The following is a 6,000-nucleotide window of genomic DNA, read 5'->3' as shown; positions in this document are numbered from 1 at the left end:
CAATTTGCATATTCTTAAACTCTCAAGACAGACGTCACATCCCGAACCTCACAGCAATTGGCTGCCGACCGCGTTTTTCGCTTGATATTTGCATAAAGTCGAGAACTGCCCAACCTTTTGACGCTCTCGGTCGCTCTCAACGCTTTCTCCGGTCCGCTGTCAATCCCAAAATGCACTGCGCGAGCGTGAAGCTCAACTTCCATAGGAATGAATTGAAAACGCTCGCTCCGCGCCAGTGGACACGCACCGTCAGACTATGAAAGGGAGCGCGTCGCTCACGTCGCTTGCTCGCGTTGCTTGCTCGCATTGACGGCCCTAACAGCGCAATGTCGGCCAATAGTGAGCCTACGTGGTGACGTACAACACAGAAGCGCTGCGCTTTTACACTATACCTGAATTCATTCAGGCCCACACAGACGAAAATTAATTGTTGAATAAAGTCGTTATTTTTGTTGTTTTTTTGCGTGCAAAAAGTATTCTCGTCGCTAAATAAACTTGTGCTTGAGCCACTGTAGTCACTTTTTACTGTAGGACTATTTTAACAATGTCTTTAATAACTTTTCTGGGCCGGCAAGTTTCGATCCCATAGAAGCCTATGGAGGAGTGAGCCAGCTCTCAGATTTCATCAAAAATATCTTAATTTGTGTTCCGAAGATGAACGAAAGTCTTACAGGGTTTGGAACAACATGAGGGCGAGTAATTACTGACAGAATTTTCATTTTTGGGTGAACTAACCCTTTAAATTAACACACAACTTTATTTTTCGCCTGCTCTTTTTCTATTCCTAGAAGTCATATGTTTGACTCATGCATTTAATGAAAGGCCACAACCTTGATAAAGGCAAGGTATTTTGCCTTGAAATGTTTCACCTGCATCAAGTTCATCATTTATCATAAGGTGGCACAAGTCTTACAGAAATCAACTTGGATATTTCTCCAAAATAGAAAAGGCAAGCATAAAATGAGTCCAGAAGAAGTGTTGAGCTAAAGCTCTCTGTTAGTGGCTGGCACTCGTTGAAAACAGCAGAAAGAACTCTTTAAATCTGGAGAAGCTCTACGCCGTCTGCATTATTAGTGTCCCTTTTGCAGACGTCAATTATCATGATCCTCGTGGAGACCTGTCAGCACATTCTCATCAGGTATCCCACATAGCGGCTTTGCATATCAAACCAGAAGCTCTCCGTGTGAAGCGAGTTAGATGTCCTCAACGGGCTAATGGAGATGAGAGCAGAACCTGATAACGTATGTCTCCTGCCAACAGCCATCGAAGAGCTAATGGGAAGGTCGATGCAGGACAGGGCCAAAAAGTGCTGCTAAACACTGTGATTAATGAAGGATCACTGAGAAGAGGGAAACCCACCGACTCTATACGCACCTCACATATCCCATCAAACTAGCCATTGCATTTTATTTATGTTTATGTATTAAACAATAAATGTTATGAACAAATGTCAAAAGTTCTGGTATGGCATAACTTTTTTTTTTAAATGAAAATTACTGTTATTTATTTAAATTTAAAGAAATATTTTTTTCCCTTTCCTTTTGACTTTTCTGTTTCATTTTATTTTATTTCCATTTAATTTATTTGTTTGTTTAAAGAACTATTTTCCCCTTTCCTTTCCTTTTTTCCTTTTCATATATAAATGTAAAGAAATAGTTATTTTTCCTTTTCTTTTGTCATTTCCTTGTTTGTTTGTTTATTTGTTTAATTAATAATTATTTAAATTTAAAGAAATATTTATTTGTCTTTTTCTGCCTTTTTATTTATTTATTTGTTTATATTTCATCAATAATTATTCAAATTTAAAGAAATATAAAAAAATTCTTTCCTCTTTTCCTTTTTTCAATTTATTTATTTGTTTAAAGATACTTATTTTTCCTTTTATTTATTTATTTATATTTCATCAATGATTATTTAAATGTAACAAAATATTTATTTATCCTTTTTCTTTTTGCCTATTTATTTATATTTCATCAATAATTAAGTTTAAGTAATATGTATTATTATTTGTTTGTTTAAAGAAGTACTTATTTTTCCTTTTTCTTTCTGACTGTTTATTTATTTAACTATTTATTTAAAAAATAATAATAATAATAATAGCCAGTAGCCAATAGCTATGTCAGCATTTCTGTTTTGAATGCAACTTAGCAAAGAAGTCTACATATAAATGCTATAATGCAATGCACAAACAGATAGGCCTATTCTGTTGATGAATGAGATAAGTATGGCTGGTGGAAATGAATTAAATGAAATGGTATGAATGCAAAGTCATGAAATCAGAGTAATTGCAAATTTAACCTACTTTTTGCGGATTTAATGTCTGTGTCATTGAATGTATGTTTGGCATTTGTTTCCTTTCACAGCCGAAACCTGCCATGATAGTGAAACCTGAGCGCATAATGGAACATTGAAAGAGCCAATCTGTATGGTAATTCCTCTTCACACACACTCGCTTGTCTTCATGCTTTCCTCGTCCCTTCGGACAGAGTTTCTCCGCTCACGTGTGAAATCAGTTAAGTGAAGTTAATAGCCGATATCAGACAGCAGAGCTTCTTTAATTCCCTGAGAGGCGAATGCATTACGGCCTGTGATTCAGCACATGTGTATTAACACTCTTTCAGGAAGAGCTTCAGCTCTGTCAAACTAAAGATGGGTTATTATACTTTTATATTTTCAAATGAGTTTTTAACTTAGCACTGTTTTCAAATTACATTACATTTGGTTTTAGTTAGTTTCTTTTAGAAATGGTTTTGATTTTTTGCATTTATTTTGTATTTTCTTTTTAAAATATGTTTTTATTGCTGATTTAATTATGTCATTAATAATTAAAGGGACATTTCATCCGTAAATGCAAATTATGGATGCATGTATCCAAAATGTTTTAGCAGTGAACAAGTCCTTCTCAGGGACAACCAATATAGTGAAATTATGACAACATATGTTTTAACATAAGTTAGGCCATTTTCAAGATTCAACTCATTTTTTTAATCAAGTCAGTTTAATGTCATTAAGTTGAATGACTTAAACATCCAAGTTGATTGTACTCAAAATTTTAAAGCAGCAACTTTTTGTGTGTAAAGAGAGTATTATTTTGCTGTTTGTATGATCTGAACAGCATGCACCTTTAAACAAAATATAATCCTCTTCATTTCTCGGTTTAAACCCTTCAGTCTGCTGAGCTTTGATTGTAAGTGCATTATTATCAATATATTTTCTGTTTGATATTACAAACTTAGAAACATTAAACTTATCAATCTTTTTGTAATCAACAGCAGTCACAGATGAAAAGAAAGAAGAAAAAAAAACTATAATTAATTTTCCCAGCATCTTGGATTTTTCCATCCTTCAGAACCTTAAAGGTTCAGCCTTTGGTAAATCAACTGACATGAGTTTCCATCACTTAAATTCTTCATTTCTCATCTTTGTATTCTCTTCCTCAACATGCCTCACCAGAAAGATTTGCATTTCTTTGATGGATGGCCTGTGTTTCGGCAGAGCGCTGTTCTTCAGTGTGCTCCAGCCTCGGGCGCTCACATTAGGACGGAGCGGGAGTTGATGAACTGTGTATGAATATGAATATGCATGCGCAGTCAGGATGCCACTGCATAAACTACATTTGACAAGCGTTGACGATTGCAGATATTCCTCTTGAAGGTGAGCGGGTTCATGGGTGTGAACGTGTGAACGCTGAAAGAACACCTGATTTACAATATGCTGTTTTGATTTTTATTGTATTTTATGCAAATTAGTTTGAGTGATAAATTCATACACCAGCTCTTAACTACAAAGCATGCATTACATAACATGAGAACTAAATCAGCAACAAATAGTATCAGCTTATCTCAGGACACGGCCATTTATGATACTCCATAATTGAAATTCATAAAGGCAATTAGTTTGATTTAAGTAGATAATTGAGTACATTCTGGAAGAATTAACAATAATAATATGAACAGACCATGGAATTTTCTTTCAAAAGATGCAAAAATGAGTTGGGGTTGAATTTACAGTCAATGTTCGTGTTCTTTGTGACAAGAACAATATTTAGTGTTTCTTTTTGTAAAATGATGAAATTTTTAAGTCATACTGACGATGTCAATGTAGGCTAAGTATAAACAATCAAATATCATTCTGATAAACACTGAGAAAGTCAAAAAAATCAAAAAATCCCTTGAAATATGATTTCAGAAAGATAAAATGATTTCAAACCAGGGAGACAAATTCTGCATAAAAACCCTAGGCTATATATACAATTAAAACTAATTTACATATTCAGTAATTCCTTAAATCATTTATTTAAATAACTGAAATTTCAGTAAAAGCAAATTTAGGTGGATTTTAGATGGATGATATTGTCACGACAGACTAAGAACAAAAGGTGTGAGGACTCAAACGCTGGAGAAAAATAAGTATTTATTAACAAAAACACAAAACAAAACCCACGATGGGGAAAACAGAACTAAAGAAGTACAACAATAATAACAGAACAAGAACACTCTAGAAGATCACGGGGAACAGGAAACAAAAGACAATGAACCGACACAGACTGCAAACAAGAGGGAACTAATAAAGGGAAACTAATCAGGAGGGAACAGGTGGATGAACTCAAACAATAATCAGATAACAAGGGGGAGGGATCAGACAATAACACGAGCACATGGCCCAAAACAACAAAACACCCATGTGCAGCACAAGACAGGACAGGCATGTGACATTACCCCCTCCCTACGGAGCGGCTACCAGACGCTCCATCAGACCATGGCGGGACGGGAGGGACAGCCCAGGGCGGGACGGGAGGGACAGACCAGGGCGGGACGGGAGGGACAGACCAGGGCGGGACGGGAGGGACAGACCAGGGCGGGACAGACCAGGGCGAGACGGGAGGGACAGACCAGGGCGGGACAGACCAGGGCGGGATGGGCCAGGACGGAGCAGACAGTCCATCAGGCGATCTGGGCGGAGACGACCCTTCAGGTGGCCAGGGTGGAGCAGGTAGTCCATCGGGCGGCCAGGGTGGAGACTTGCCCTCGAGCGACCACGGCGGAGACTTGCCCTCGAGCGACCACGGCGGAGACTTGCCCTCGAGCGACCACGGCGGAGACTTGCCCTCGGGAGGCCACGGCGGAGACGACCCATCGGGAGGCCACGGCGGAGACGACCCCTCGGGCGGCCAGGGCGGAGACGACCCCTCGGGCGGCCAGGGCGGAGACGACCCCTCGGGCGGCCAGGGCGGTGGAACAGACACCGGCTCAGGAACTGGAACAGACGACACCGGCTCAGGAACTGGAACAGACGACACCGGCTCAGGAACTGGAACAGACGACACCGGCTCAGGAACTGGAACAGACGACACCGGCTCAGGAACTGGAACAGACGACACCGGCTCAGGAACTGGAACAGACGACACCGGCTCAGGAACTGGAACAGACGACACCGGCTCAGGAACTGGAACAGACGACACCGGCTCAGGAACTGGAACAGACGACACCGGCTCAGGAACTGGAACAGACGACACCGGCTCAGGAACTGGAACAGACGACACCGGCTCAGGAACTGGAACAGACGACACCGGCTCAGGAACTGGAACAGACGACACCGGCTCAGGAACTGGAACAGACGACACCGGCTCAGGAACTGGAACAGACGACACCGGCTCAGGAACTGGAACAGACGACACCGGCTCAGGAACTGGAACAGACGACACCGGCTCAGGAACTGGAACAGACGACACCGGCTCAGGAACTGGAACAGACGACACCGGCTCAGGAACTGGAACAGACGACACCGGCTCAGGAACTGGAACAGACGACACCGGCTCAGGAACTGGAACAGACGACACCGGCTCAGGAACTGGAACAGACGACACCGGCTCAGGAACTGGAACAGACGACACCGGCTCAGGAACTGGAACAGACGACACCGGCTCAGGAACTGGAACAGACGACACCGGCTCAGGAACTGGAACAGACGACACCGGCTCAGGAACTGGAACAGACGACA

This window comes from Scardinius erythrophthalmus (assembly GCF_964197995.2).
Source record: "Scardinius erythrophthalmus genome assembly, chromosome: 21".
NCBI lineage: Eukaryota > Metazoa > Chordata > Actinopteri > Cypriniformes > Leuciscidae > Scardinius > Scardinius erythrophthalmus.
The sequence above is the reverse complement of the archived record's forward strand: the minus strand, read 5'-3'. Positions refer to the sequence as shown.